The 14,802-nt window shown below is 40.6% G+C and overlaps 1 protein-coding gene across 4 annotated transcripts in view; it reads right to left on the reverse strand.

The window, feature by feature from the left end:
* MCTP1 (multiple C2 and transmembrane domain containing 1) overlaps positions 1-14,802 on the reverse strand; it is a 669,880-nt gene that overhangs the window by 326,847 nt on the left and 328,231 nt on the right. The window lies entirely within an intron of this gene.

A 14,802-nucleotide genomic window follows, 5' to 3' on the forward strand; every position in this document is an offset into this window, starting at 1 on the left:
CTCACCATGATGCTGTACAACAGAGTAGAACTGCCCTGTAGGGTTTTCAAGGCATTAAATATTTTTCTTCCTTAATTTTTTGTACATACATGTATAGTTTCATATTTTTCTTTGTTAATATTTTGGCACATACATATATAATTTATAGGACATTGATTAAACTCTTTGACTTGTCCCAACTCTTCTCACTTTTCTTTTCTAAGCTTTCCCTTCCTCCTTAACTTAAACTCATTGACCTTATTACTTTTGTCAACGTGATCGCATGTAGAGACTTCTTAAAAGAGCATAATGCTTAAGGCAGCCCTTCCTTTTATTTTATTTTTAAAAATTTAATTGGGGGCTTGTGCAACTTATCACCATACATACAGAAATCCACTGTGTCCAGCACATTTGTACCTATGTTTCCATCATCACTCTCAAAACATTTTCTTTTTACTTGAGCCCTTGGTATCAGCTCATTTCCCCATCCCTCTCCCACCCTTCCTCTCTCATGAACCCTTGATAATTTATAAGTTATTTTGTCATGTTTTATACTGTCTGACGTCTCCTTTCAACCACTTCTCTATTGTCTGTCCTCCAGGGAGGGGATTATATATGTAGATCATTGTGTTCAGTTTCCCCGTTATCCCCCACCGTCCCCCTCTCCTCCTGGTATCACTACTTTCAATATTGGTTCTGAAGGGTTGATCTGTCCTGGATTACCTATGTTTCCAGATCTTATCTGTACCAGTGTACATCCTCTGGTCTAGCCAGATTTGTAAGGTAGAATTGGGATTGTGATAGTGTGGGGGAGGGGGGAGGAAGCCATTAAAGAAGTAGAGGAAAGTTGTATGTTTCATTGGTCCTATACTGCACCCTGACTGGCTCATTTCCTCCCTGAGACCCTTCTGTAAGGGGATGTCCAGTTATCTACAGATGGGCTTTGGGTCTCCACTCGCCCTCATTCTCAATGATATGATTTTTTTGTTCTTTGATGCTTGATACCTCATCCCTTCGACACATTGTGATCACACAAGCTGGTGCGCTTTTTCCATGTGGGCTTTGTTGCTTCTCAGCTAGATGGCCACTTGTTTATCTTCAAGCCCAGCAATCTTGTCGGGAAGGTGAGTGTCATGGAATGCCAGTTAATAGAACAGAGGGTTCTTGCATTGAGGGAGTAGACCATCTGTCACCTATACTAAACCTATAAATATATGCATGTAGATCTATTTCCCCATTGTCATATATATATCTTTACATATGCACATGCCTGTATTTTGACCTCTGTAGAAGGCAGGCATTCTTTACTTGCTGTTGAGTACCACTGTATTGGTTCTGATTCATAGCAAGTCTCTGTACAACAGAAGGACACACTGCTCAATCCTGTGCTGTCCTCATGATCCCCTGCATTTGAGACTTCTGTTTCCCAGGAGAATTTGAAATCTTGCTTTGTCTTTTCCCGCTTTTGATTAGGAATCTTTTCTACAATCCTTGATCAAAATGTTCAGTCATGGGAGCCTGAAACTACTCAGTTCTTCTGGTGCTGTGGCAGAGGAACAATTGTTCATGTAGGCAATTGGTAACACATTCCGTATCATCCCATTCCTGACTCTCCTTCAGTTGCTCCAGGTGAATAAGGAACAATGGCTGTCTTGTAGATCAGGGCTTGCTTGCTTTTTAGACCCCAAGAAATATCAAGGACCTAGGAAATGGGGGTGGTGGTAGGGAGAGTACTAAGCATGTTGTTAGGCCGTTTAACTAGAGTGGACCATGAAACCATAAAATTCAAGCCAAGGAAACAAATACACTGCCCTTGTGATTTCAAGTATTAATTCTCAAGAGTGTGTACTTCCCCAGTGTTACTGTTCACTTCTACTTGTGAGATAAAAGTTGAGTCCTGGGTATTCCTAGACTGATAGACTATGGGCTCTAGTCTCTTGGAGTCCACTGGTTACTATCTGACCAGATCTTTTATAGGATTTTGAGTTTTCTCCTAATCTATCCAGGTCCTTCTAATGTCATCCTTTTCAGAGCAATGAGTCGTGACAGCTGGGCACTATGTAGTTCTTTCTGTTTTAGGTCCATGGAGGCTGAGATTCTTATGATACATTAGTCTACTAGACTGGTTGTTTACATACATCTTTGATTTTCTTTACTCTTCTTTTCTCTGGAGAGTGTATGGTCTATAGTCAGCCTTAGATGGCTGCTCACAAGCCCAAGAGACCTTCGTTGCCATTCACTACTGTAGGCTGCAGAATATGGTCTTCATGGGCTATGACACGCCAGCTGACCTTGGAGTCCTCTGTGCTATGGTTTTCGAGGTATTTTGTTATGATTACGAAGCTTACCTAAATGTTCCCTGTATGGTCCACTATACTTGTAGAGATATTTGCACATAAGTAAATGTATAGGTGAAAATATCATTTGTGAGTACAGGCTCAATATCTTCCCCACAACTGTTCTGCTTGTGTGTCTTCCTATGGATACACTCACGTATTACTGCATGGCAGAATTGTGTATATAATAGAATTTACTTCTGTTACCTTTACCTGCTGCACTCCGCTTAGTAAACCTCTTAGATCTTTAAGGGAGTGACATTTTTCTTCCATAGGCAGCTGGTGAAGGTTTGAACTGCTGACTTCTCAGTTAGAAGCCAAGTGCTTAGCAACAGTGCCACCAGGGCTTCTCTGAGAAGTGCTGTTGTTAACAGACTAGCTTTGCCAAGCGGGGTAAATATTCTGCTGCCTAACACTGTATTCCCAGAAAATAATGTACGCTGTCCAATGATGCCTTATAGAAAAGTCTACTAAAGTGCTATGACATCTTTTGATATATTTTGGGAGAAGATGAAGGTGGAAGATCTCTCCATCCATAATAAAGGTGGTTTAGTGTAGGAGAGAGCAGTAGTTATGAGCTCAACATCTGAAATAGAATTATGTGCCTTAATTCCAGCTCAAGCATTTCATTGCTGTGTAAACTTGGACAGTTCTATATGTAGGGATGGCTTCAAAAATCTTATGGAAAAATTCCATTATCTTCTAAGGCCAAGTTTCCATGAACTTTTAGAAGTCCTTTCATAACACACACACACACACACACACACACACACACACACACACAAAGGGGCTTTAGAAGTTCATGAAAAAGTTCTATTGTCTTTTAATTCAGTTTTTCCATGAACTTTAAAAAATCATCCTCACATTAAAAGTATTTAGTACAATTGCTAGGCCACACAACAGTAATTTCCAACTTGTTCTTGCCCTTGGTCTTATTCTACAGAGAGCCAAAGTAATAGGAGTTACATTACTATTAGAATACTTGAATTAATCAAATTGACTGAAACAAAGGAGCAGAAACACACCAAAATGGCGTCGGGTCTCTGACTTTACATGACTAATTCAATCGAGACAAAAATGTTTTCATTGAGATAAAGTTGACTAGCTATCTCTTTAACAATTTAAGAAAACATATATATATCATAAAAGTAGTTATAATTTTCAGAGATTTTCTCTCTCCAAGTTACATAGAGACAAAAATACTACTGGATTTGCCAAATCAAGTAAAAACTATAACCTATAATTAATCATAAACATTGTGTGGATGACCACAGTATAAAGAAATAACACAAGGTATGTAATTAAATATCTGAGGGCTATCGAATATGGCTTGTTTTCCCACCAAGGACCTTTTGATTAAAAGGCAAATGAGACAGCCACTATACTCTGGAAACTGAACAACTGCGAGGAGGGAGCAGGACAGCAGGGTTCCGATCTGTGGTCCCCAGGGCTGCCACACGTCAGAATGCATCAGAAAGGACTCAACAGCACCTATCAACAGCAAACAGACTACCGAAGAATTTAGAGTTCCAGTGAAAATCCCAAACAAGCTCCTCCTCAGCCAACTGTGCCTACAAGCAATGCAATTAGTTCTGTAACTCTTGTTAGTTGATTGCTACCATTACCTGGAACAATGCAAAGATAATCATATTCTAATATATTTAAAATGCATCAGAAATAGCCACTCTAATTGAATAAAGTAGCCTTTAGCTTATTCACATATTCAATTTGAGGAAAAAAGATAAGTCAATAGTTTTCTCTGTCTCCCTCCTAGGAGTCTTCCCCATTCCAACTCACTCTCCAAAAGCTTATGCCTGAATAGTGTTTTCTGACATAGAAATCGAGTGGTACTCCCCAGTGTTAAACTCCTTATTGCTTTTTCACTGATATCAGAATAAAGTCTCAACTTTTGATCCTGCCATGGAACTTTTTATCTGCTGATTTCTCTAGCCTCACCTCTTCCTAGGAAACAGAATAAGCTGCAACTCTCAAATGCCTGTGCGTCCTCCCTTTACCTCTACCATGAATACTGTTCCCATTCAAGCTTGGTTGCTATTTTGAATCAGTTGCTGATCCACTCCATGGACATTAAGGACATTCTAGTAATTTCCACTCCCAAACACAGTCTGCCATTGTGATCCTCATATTGGGCCTTCTTATAGTTTGGATCCTTGATGTCTGGCACAGTGTCGGGTTCATCAGATGGGATCAATAATGTTGGTTGACTTAAAATAATCTTGCATAAGTAAAGGAAGAAATGTATGTATTTGAAACAATGAATGCTAATATTAGGTAGTCAGGAATTGAGTTGTACACCCTTTCTTGCCCACTTGTACTCGATATGATCCTAATATCCTCATTTTCAAATACTGAATCTGAACTATAACAAGCCGACTCTCACAAAAGTATGCTGCTGTCACTTCTACAATGTAAGTTACCATCTGCCATTGTTACCATTAAACTAAGGCAACTGACATTCTTTGTAATTCCTAATAACGGGCCAGCTTCCCTAGTTTTTAAAAATGCTCTTAGATCATTTCATTTTAATGGTTAAGATGTTTGTTGATGTGATTGATTGAATGGTATTTATTCAAAACAATTAACTAGAAACTATACCAGAATAAAAGCGAATGAGTATGCTTGTGATATGTCTCTTCCATTAACATCTCATAGAGTCTATCAATAAATATACTAAATATTGGATAAAGGTCATAGTTTTGCATACAATATTTAGAAAGAAGAAGGCTATCCTTATAGGAAGAGGATAGTTGTAGCTGATACTGCTGTCCATCATCAGTATCTGTGCTTGCCTCTTCTTCCAGACACTCAGATAAACCACTTTTTCTAACTCTTTCACTTAGACATGTTCCTGTGACTGAAGACTGAGTTCTGGCCAATAGGAGTGTGTAGAAGTTGTGTTCCATGTGTAGCCCCAATTTCAGGTCTCATCAACATACAATCCTCCCTAATTTTTCTCAGCATTGAGGACATAGCTGAGGGAAGATCACGTGTAGAAAGAGTCTGGAATCTCTGAATTCCCTATCAAGCAAAGACCCTACTGCCACCTGCAATGGACTATAACATCAGAGTCCTAGAGAAATGACACCTTGGTATTAAGCCACTGGGTTTGAGGTGTTTATCTTTTACATATGCTAACACTATTTACCTTAGCCAAAGAAACAATAAAAATGATTCTAGGAATGGGTGCTGTCATTTTAAGAAACTCTGAAATACAGAATTGAATTAGTAGAGGGGGGTAAGGTCCCACTGGAAGCCTGGCAAGCTCACTATCCCCGTGATAACTTGAGAGGCACACCGCATCCCTTAGCATTAGGGGAAGTGGTTGCAAAGAGTCAAGTGAAGAGTGTGTTTCCGTAATTGGCGTGCTGGAGTAGAGACGCACAAGAAAGAAACAAGCTCTGGCCAAGACAGGCCAGTTTGGAAGTGAAAACAAGGGCTGTAAAGCAGTGCTTCTCAATCTGTGGGTCACGACCCCTTTGGGGGTCGAATAACCCTTTCACAGGCGTCGTCCGAGTCATAACAGTAGCAAAATTACAGTTATGAAATAGCATTGAAAACAATTTTAAGGTTGGGGGTAATCACAACATGAGGAGCTGTATTAAAGGGTTATGGCATTAGGAAGGTTGAGAACCACTACTGTAAAGAGAAAAACAATGAAAAACAGATTGGGTTCATGTACCTGAAAGATGGATTCCTCCTCAGAGGGAGCCTACTGGGCAGAAGAGAATCAACTAAGAGGTGTCCTCGGGTTGTCTGTCTGTACAAGGTGTTCTCCCATGGAGCAGCTGGCAGACTGCATGCGGCTGTGGTGCTGGAAGCTGTGCCACCAGTCCATGCCACCAGTCCATGCCACCAGTCTATGCCACCAGTCCATGCCACCAGTCCATGACACCAGTCCATGCCACCAGTCCATGCCACCAGTCCATGCCACCAGTCTATGCCACCAGTCCATGCCACCGGTCCATGCCACCAGTCCATGCCACCAGTCTATGCCACCAGTCTATGCCACCAGTCCATGACACCAGTCCATGACACCAGTCTTTCACACACCAGCAGGGTCCCCTGTGACAGCACGCTTTAACAAAGCTTCCAGAATAAAACAGAGGAGGAAGAAAGCCCCTGGTAATCTACTACTGTAAGTTGACTAATGAAAATTTGTCAACAATAAAAATTGTCCAACTAGCTTCCTTTGTATATGTCACCCAAAGGGATGGTCTTGAGAAGAGAACCTCCTGGCTGGTGAAGCAGAGTAACAGTGTTTGCAAGGGCGCCCTCAGGGAGATGGAGTGCTAGAACAGCATCAGTGAGAGACACAAACAGCCTCGTGATCATGGACAGCACAGTATGGGGGCGGTGTTTCTTTTTGTTGTACACCTGGTGGCCTGTCAGGTTAACGTTGGACTAAGTGCACCAGCTGTTCGGGCAAGTAACTAGCGGGAGAGTGAGTTGGGGTGACCTGCTCCAGTAAAGATGTACAACCTCGAAAACCCTTCAGAGGGCCATTATGAGTTGGAATAAACTTGGTAGCAGTGCTTTTTGGTTTTTGTGGCTTTGATTTTGGCTAAGGTCTCCATGAGGTGAAGCCAATACACTGGCAGCTACAGAGGACTTAAAAAATTCTACATTTGGCCTTTTTATTTTAGAATTTAGCATTATGATAGATAACATAGATTATTTCTATTCTTTTAGATATTTCCGATACTAATTACCTTATTAATTCCTAAAAGAAGTTATGCTGATTCTACTTTTATATGTTAATATAAATAATTGTTAGCCACATGGCCCTCCTTAATTGGTCAAATACTTTAAGTAAAATGAAGGCTGGACATCTATACTATGTTATCACTGTCTCAAGTGTGGTCTGGAGTTATGAGAGTCAGGGAGTGAAGGACAATAATAAAGAACAGTTTATAAGGAATCATTCATTTCATTGCCCCTCGAAACTATAATCTGAACTTCTGAGAACTTCTCCTCTACTTGTGATGAAGCCTAAGAGCATTTACGTCCTTTTTGTCTACCTCAGTTAGCTGGCAACAGTCCATCACTCGATAAAGGTGGTTGCAGTCAGAATCTACAAACACTATTATTGTTGAGATGATTATATAAAGATCTTTCTAAAATAAATTTTTATAAACACAATCCAATTGCTGTTTTGTTGCAAGACGTCATCTCGTTGGCTTTTACTCAAAGTAACCTGCTGTATACCAGACAAAGGATTGCTGGTCCTCCGCCATCCTCATGACCATTGTCTCACACCGCTCTCTTCAACCGAGCCAGAGTTTCTAGTCCTTTGTCCAAGTGGGTTAGACAGAATGCAGAATACTTATGTAGGAATTCTCCGATTGTTACAGCAAGACTATTTTAAATGAAAGCATCACATAGAATTCTTGGATAGTTCTACAGCAGGCACATTTTTAAAAAGGGGATTAAAATGATAGAAAACTAATTTTATTACATTCATAACAGGATGTCTATAAATAAAAAAAACCTTCCTAAAGAGAGTAGTAATTTTAGGACTATAGATGGAGAGCGAGAAAACTCTAATCAGTGGCAACAGAAAGAAATATTATGCATACAGTTCTTCTTACCATTCAGTAATGTTTTTTTTCTTTAAAAGTAACTGATTTAGTAATCTTAAAGAAACACAAATGTAATAGAATTGGAAGACACTTAATTGAAGAGACTAACCTTTCATTGACTATAAGAATTCTAGTTGTAAAATCTAGCAACAGATATCTGAGCAGTATGCTTGAATACTTCCATCTCAGCCCCTCAGAATTGAATTCAATACCTGTTGCACACATGTCTTGCGTGTACATTCTGATGTTGGACAGCATTGCTATAAATTCACCTTAGAGAAATAAAGTTTGCCTTCTTTTGATCTTTAGAGTTGCGAGAAAATATCTGGGTCTTCTTTTCTATGCATCTCTTCCAAGCAGCTGTATCCCTACATATATTTAGTGGCCACGAGGCCACTGCAACAGAGATGCAATGAGATGTGCTCCAAAGAGAGAACTTCAAAAGCCTTTTTCCCACAAAGTAGCAAGCGAAAAGACTATTTCCTCCCTTTAAAATTAAATTTTAAAGAGAAATATTATGCTTGCTTCCATATCCCTGGATTATTAATTAAAGGCCCTTCTTTAATTATCACATTATTTGATACAGTCGATGGTTAAATAAGTTTTATAAGCAAGGAGAAGGATAAGCAAAGTAAGATGTTAACACCTACAATGTAACGAAAATACTTGAAGAACAATGAAAAAACTCTTCGCCTCTCATGCTAAAAACAGTTAATAAGCGTTTAATGTGACAAGTGACTTCAAAACTTGCAATTATCCTGCTAAAGCATGTCGTCACTAATGGAAGCAACGACGGCAGATATAGTATGGTAGTAGGTGTTGTGAACCCTTGTTCCTGTCATCCGGATGGTACTTCCCTTCAGTTCTCTGGCAGAGTGTGGGAAAAGTCAGTGGCCTGCCATGGGGAGTTGAATAAAAACTGTAGAACCAACTTAGACTCTACATTTTCCAAATAACCCACTTTCTTGACTTCTGCTTTTCTGCCAAACTTGCAGCTTTTCCATTTTCATTAATATCAGTATTCCATGACTTTTTGAAGGAAGTAAGGGCTCTTGCTTAATATGAGATCTGTGCTATTTTCAGAGTGCACGCATATAGCTGCAACTGTAATACACATTCAAGCATTCAACAGGATATGCGGGGTGTCTATTCTGGGCCAAGAACCGTTCTAAGCACTTGGGACTTATGAGTAAATAAAACAGACCCTGCCCCCAAGAAGGGAGAAAGAAAATGAGCCAATATTTCAGTGCCTGCTTCCTTACATACAGCATATGGTGCTGAGTGCAGGGAGGAACACCGTTGGCTGAAGGCATGGTGGCCAGAGGGGCTGGTATTTCAGACATGGTGCAGTGGGGGGCATCACTGATCAGAAGACATTTGAAACAGAACCTGCAGCAGAGAAGGAACGTTTCGGGCTGAGACGCAAGCGCAGAGACCAGCCAAGTTCCAGTATGAATGAGCTGAGCGAGCGCGAGGCTGAGTGATAGAGGGCAAGCAGGCCCTATGGGGTATCGAACATGCACGCCTCCTTTGGCTTTTGGCACAGACTTGGAGTTTTCCTTGAAGTTAGTTAAAATCGAAGAGCAAGTGAATAAGCAGAGAAAATATTTTAAACTGCTTTGTCTAATGGCAAATTATCAGGCTTGTATTTGGGACTATACCAACATCCAAAAAAAAAGAATGTACTCCAAAGACCAATTATAAAAGGGCAAGTCTATTGTTTACTTCAATTACTCAAAGTGAATTTGAAATTTGAGGCTAGCTGACCTGCAGCATTTCAACAAAGCCAAGCGAAAGGTCAGTAATGCTTGGAAAATGAATGTGACTGTCCCTTCTGCTCATCTTTGTTTATATCCCATCCTTTAAATTTTAGCTGTATGAACTATTTGAGGAAGTTCATGAAAAAATTCAGTTACCTTTTAATTACATTTTCTCCATGAACTTTTAAAACTTCTTTAAAATATATAATACATGAACATATTTTCAGAATATTTAATGACTCTTGTTAATGTCAAAATGATCTTATTTGTCTGGATATTAGCTAGGGTTATAAAATCAAGTGAAATTTGGCAATCAATGTTCATCACTAAAATATCATATGTAGAACCATAAGCAGTTGTTTTAAATGCTTCTGGCTTGCATAATATATAAGGATGCAGCCATTATGAGGTAGTGGAAAATTTCTTTCCTATTACAGCAGTCAGAATTCTAAAAGGATTTGATGCTGGCAAAGAATATTCAAAGTGACATGGACTGCTAACACAACCCACACATTTGTCTTAAAAGAAGTACAGCCCGAATGCTCCTTCGAGGCAAAGAGGGTAAGATGTGGACATGTTATCAGGGAGGCCACTCCCTGGAGAAGGACCTCATGTTTGGTAAGTAGAAGGGCAGTAAGGAAGGAGGAAGACCCACAACAAGATGGACTGACGCAGTAGCTGACACATGGACTCAAACAAAGGACAGTGAGGCTGGCACATGACCAGGCGGTGTTTCGTTCTGTGTGCATGTAGGGTCACTGCCAATCAGAACTCGCCAAAAGGCACCTCACAACAGCAGTGTAAGTTATTAACAACTTAACGATGAGTTGATCAAAAGGGAGACCATCTGAGGGGTCTAACCTGGTTTAATAAATCTGATTTTCTTTGAAAACAGATGGTTTTCTCTAGTTGATAGGAGAAGAAAATGGCAGATGTTAAGCATGTGGATGAATTGACATGCTTTCTTGGCAAGGAGGTAGAGAGGCCACATGTAAAATCCATCAAGGTGGCCTCTAAGGGCTGAAAATAATGCCTGGTCAACAGACAACAAGAAAGACGGTGTTTTCACTTGTGTAACCTGTGGGAATTTCTTATACGATATAGAAAACTACTACATTTACTTGAAGTTTATACGTATGGCATGGGTGAAGAGATAAAACAGAAGCTGGAAGAAAACTTAATGGATCCCAAGACTGGTTTTTAATAAAAGTACAGCTATTTTCTTAGCTAGAGTGCAGGAAAAGTTACCATAACTTAGAGATTTTTGAAGTACATACATAAAACACAGTGGCTTAAACAAAACAGAAATGTACTGTTTTCTCTCAAAACCACAAGGGGCCTGGTAACTCTGACCTCATGAAATAAATTTGCCATCCTCACTATGTAACTCCCATCCCTTGGTCCAAGGCAGCTACTCCAATCTTCCCCTCTCCCAGGGGATGGGGAAGGCAGGTGCCAAAATCAACCCAACCCCACTGTCACTGAATCTATTCCAACATACGGTGATCTGATAGAGCAGAGTAAAACTGCTGCATGTTTCTGAGACTCTAAGTCAATTCTTTCTCCCTTGGAGAGCCTGGTGGGCTTGAACCCTCAAACTTATGGTCATGCACTCTTACTAAAAAGTTAGCTTTATTTTATTAAAAAAACAAATATTCGGATCAGTTTAGCTTTCCTCCAGCTTCTGCTTTATCTTTCTTAACCACACCATAAGTATGTTCTTCAAGGTAAATTGAGTACTTTTCCATATCTTGTAAGAAATGACCATGGCTTAAACAATTAAAAACACTGTGTACTTTGCAAGGTATAAAAGGGCCAGGAAAATGTTTTCTTTCTGGATATGACTGAATAGTATCTGTGATAGGTAGATTTATTGTGCCAACCTGGACAATGAACACATGTGAGATTAATTGAAGGGTGGAGAGATAAATGTCTCGGTGAGCCTTGCCTTTCTTGTCACTTGCCCTTTGATGATTGGTCAAGTGTGTGGCTGCCTTAGCTGGTTCTCTGCCTCAACTTGCAAGCTACACTACCTGTGGGACACCTAACCCGTGGACTGTGTCTCTGTGGTTTGAGGTTCTTTCAAGACCTGCTTTGCCACGCTACTGGAGTATACGTTGCTTGAGCTGGGGACTGTTGGACCCGGTCATCTGACTGACTGCTAGTGACCTGCTTTGCTGTTTGCTGCCTGTGGCCGGATAGCCTAAATTGCTCTACAGAGGACTCAGCGGTCTGCTTCCTTGACTTGCACCTGTTGGCCCTCAAGACTTGAAGGACTACAGTGTACTAGCTGTCTCATGGAAGTGAGTTGCACTGTGCCATTTGTACAGCTCTGTAGATTAATTCGTTGTTTATTTCTTATGTATCTATCTATATAAATTTATATAAAATCATAAGTGTCCTGGGTTTTTTTCTCGAGAGAATCCTGTCTAACATAGTTGCATTATCCAAAGTAGCTCAAACCACTTCAGCTCACACTTCAATGGCCAGAACATAGCTTTTAACTGCAAGAGAGACTGGTAAATATCAGCTCCAGCTGCAGTCTTGTGCTTATCTAAAACATGGATGCTCTATGCTGAAAGAAAGGAGGCCTGGATGTTGGTGGACAGCTAGTCATCTCTGCCCCAAGCTGAGAGAGAGAGCACAGGTAATTTTATACTGCATTATGAATACCGCATTGCTCAAATTGTTATGAATTTCTTCCTTGGAACAGAGTCAGATATCTACTTCATCAAGACTCTTTCCAATTAGTTCTAAATGTATTAAGTTCAAGCCTAAAGAACCTACAGACGATAGCAAAAAACACACAGCCACTCTCATGTGTAACATTCTGCCAAATATCTCACTAAGGTTGTCAGCATTGCTAGATGTCTCTAGATTTAATCCTTTCCAATATCTCTCCCATTCTTCTCTCGTCATCTTATTACTTTAAAGGCTCTGGACTCACTTTTTTCTTGCTAAGGCATCCTTTAAAATGCTCCCTTCAGTCAAGGACACATGTCTATGAGAGATTCTTGACCAGCAACTTAAGTTGGCAGTGACAGGAAGTGCTACTGCTCTGTAAGGTAAAGCATTGAATAAGCTTATGCATAAAGAAATAAATGAACATGGTATACTTTTGTGAATACTACAACTATTGAACTGGAAACCGTGTTTGGGAGACCAGCAAGAGATAAAATTGCTCACTAGAACTTCTGGGAAGACGGTGACCAGGTAGAATTATCCACCTAGTGATCCTGTTGTTAGATCAGAAAATTTGAGAGAAATGTACTACAATCAATATCAGCAGCTGAGTGTACAGCAGCATTGGCCTATTACAAGCCCCTGGGTTATTTACTCATGGAAGATTGCAGATCCCCAGAACACAGCATAAGGACCCACTTGGGAGGGAGCTGGAAATGAGCCAGTAGGGCAACCAGGAGAACACAGACACAGTGAGCCCCAAACCCACTTGGCCAATCTAATGCCCTTTTCCTAGGGGACAGCATGGCAAAGCCCTCATAGCAGGACACCCTGCAAACCCCTATGAAACAAACAAACAAACAAACAAACAACTTAAAAAACATGTCACCTCGAGGCTGTGTTCCTTTTTGTAACATTGAATCTAAGCCACCACACACCTGATTCATTAACAAACTACAACTTAACAAAGCAGAAAAATCACCAGCGGAAATTTTACTAGGTAAGTTACAGGATGTTGTGTGTTACTGATGTTAAGGGAACAGGTTCCAGAGGATAGCATGGTTGGGATAAAGGAGGAGTATAGTGAATCCATCAGTGTCCTGTCGACCCTGCATATTATCTAGGGATGGTGTCTATTCTTGTTGCCTACCTAGGGAGGAGGAGTATAGCAATGTCTTACTCAGCAAGCCAGTGTCTTAGGTGGAAGGCTTGTTTTGCTGACTTAGTATTGTGCACTCTTTCAACAGTCTTTCAAAGTGTCTTTGTCAAGAACAACCTCATAAAACCTGTTTTTAGCAGAGGCCACTGACTAAGTCCCTGGTGATTTTTTCCTGCTTTCTAGGGAGAGAGCCAGCCCCAGGGAGCCAGAGAGACAACTTGAACTCAAAGCATAGCTGGCTCCAGATAGTTGCTAGACCTATTCTCATCAGCTTCTGAGAAAGAAACACAGGGCTCCATTACTCATCACAGGAATTGGGACTCATCATATCAATGTTACTTCCGTGCTCCTGGAAAGGTAGCAAGTAAACTCAGACCATCTTCTGATCAGAATCCTCTCCTCACTGGAGAGCCCACAAAAATAGCCGATATCTACTATGGGATGGTATTTAAGGAGAGGAGAACTCAGAATTGTGCAGCAACCTACTATAAAGCGGTCTTTTGTTCTAAATACAAAAATTTTGTGGGTCAATATGTAACCCCTTCCAAGGGTGGATAGGGGACACTGGTAGATACCCATCATGCACCCCAACCACCACAACCTCTAGAACAGTGGTCACAACCTGTGGGATGCGACCCCTTTGGGGGTTGAATGACCCTTTCACAGGGGTCACCTAAGACACATTTCCAATGGTCTTAGGAACTGAGATACCGCTCCTCTCTCTGTCTCCAGGAGGGTCAGCCCACATCCAGATATGCCCACATACGAGTATCTGGTGTGAAGACTGTTACCATATCACATCATGCTTCAAGACAAAATTTCATTTATTTGCAATTAGAAATACATATTTCACAATATGTAATTACATACTGCTTTTGTGATTAATCACTTTGCTTTAATTATGCACAATTTTTAACAATGAAAAAACATTGTACATTTCAGGTATTTACATTATGATTCATAAAAGTAGCAACATTACAGTAATGAAGTAGCAACAAGAATAATTTTATGGTTAGGGGGGTCACCACAACATGGGGAACTGTGTTAAAGAGTCGCAGCAGGAGGAAGACTGAGAACCACTGCTCTAGAACTTGCTTCCTACACCTCAACAATACCTATTTTTCATCAAATTATCAACTAAATATATATCCCCATAACACATCTGCCCAGGTCCTCTGAGTCATGTCTCCACCGCTGCAGCCCACGAACGCTGGCCCACCTGCACGTGATTGGCCTGCCCCGTGCTACCCTCACTGCCTGTGAATGACCTGGAGCTGCTGCTAGTG

Source organism: Tenrec ecaudatus, chromosome 2 (assembly GCF_050624435.1).
Source record: "Tenrec ecaudatus isolate mTenEca1 chromosome 2, mTenEca1.hap1, whole genome shotgun sequence".
Taxonomy (NCBI): domain Eukaryota; kingdom Metazoa; phylum Chordata; class Mammalia; order Afrosoricida; family Tenrecidae; genus Tenrec; species Tenrec ecaudatus.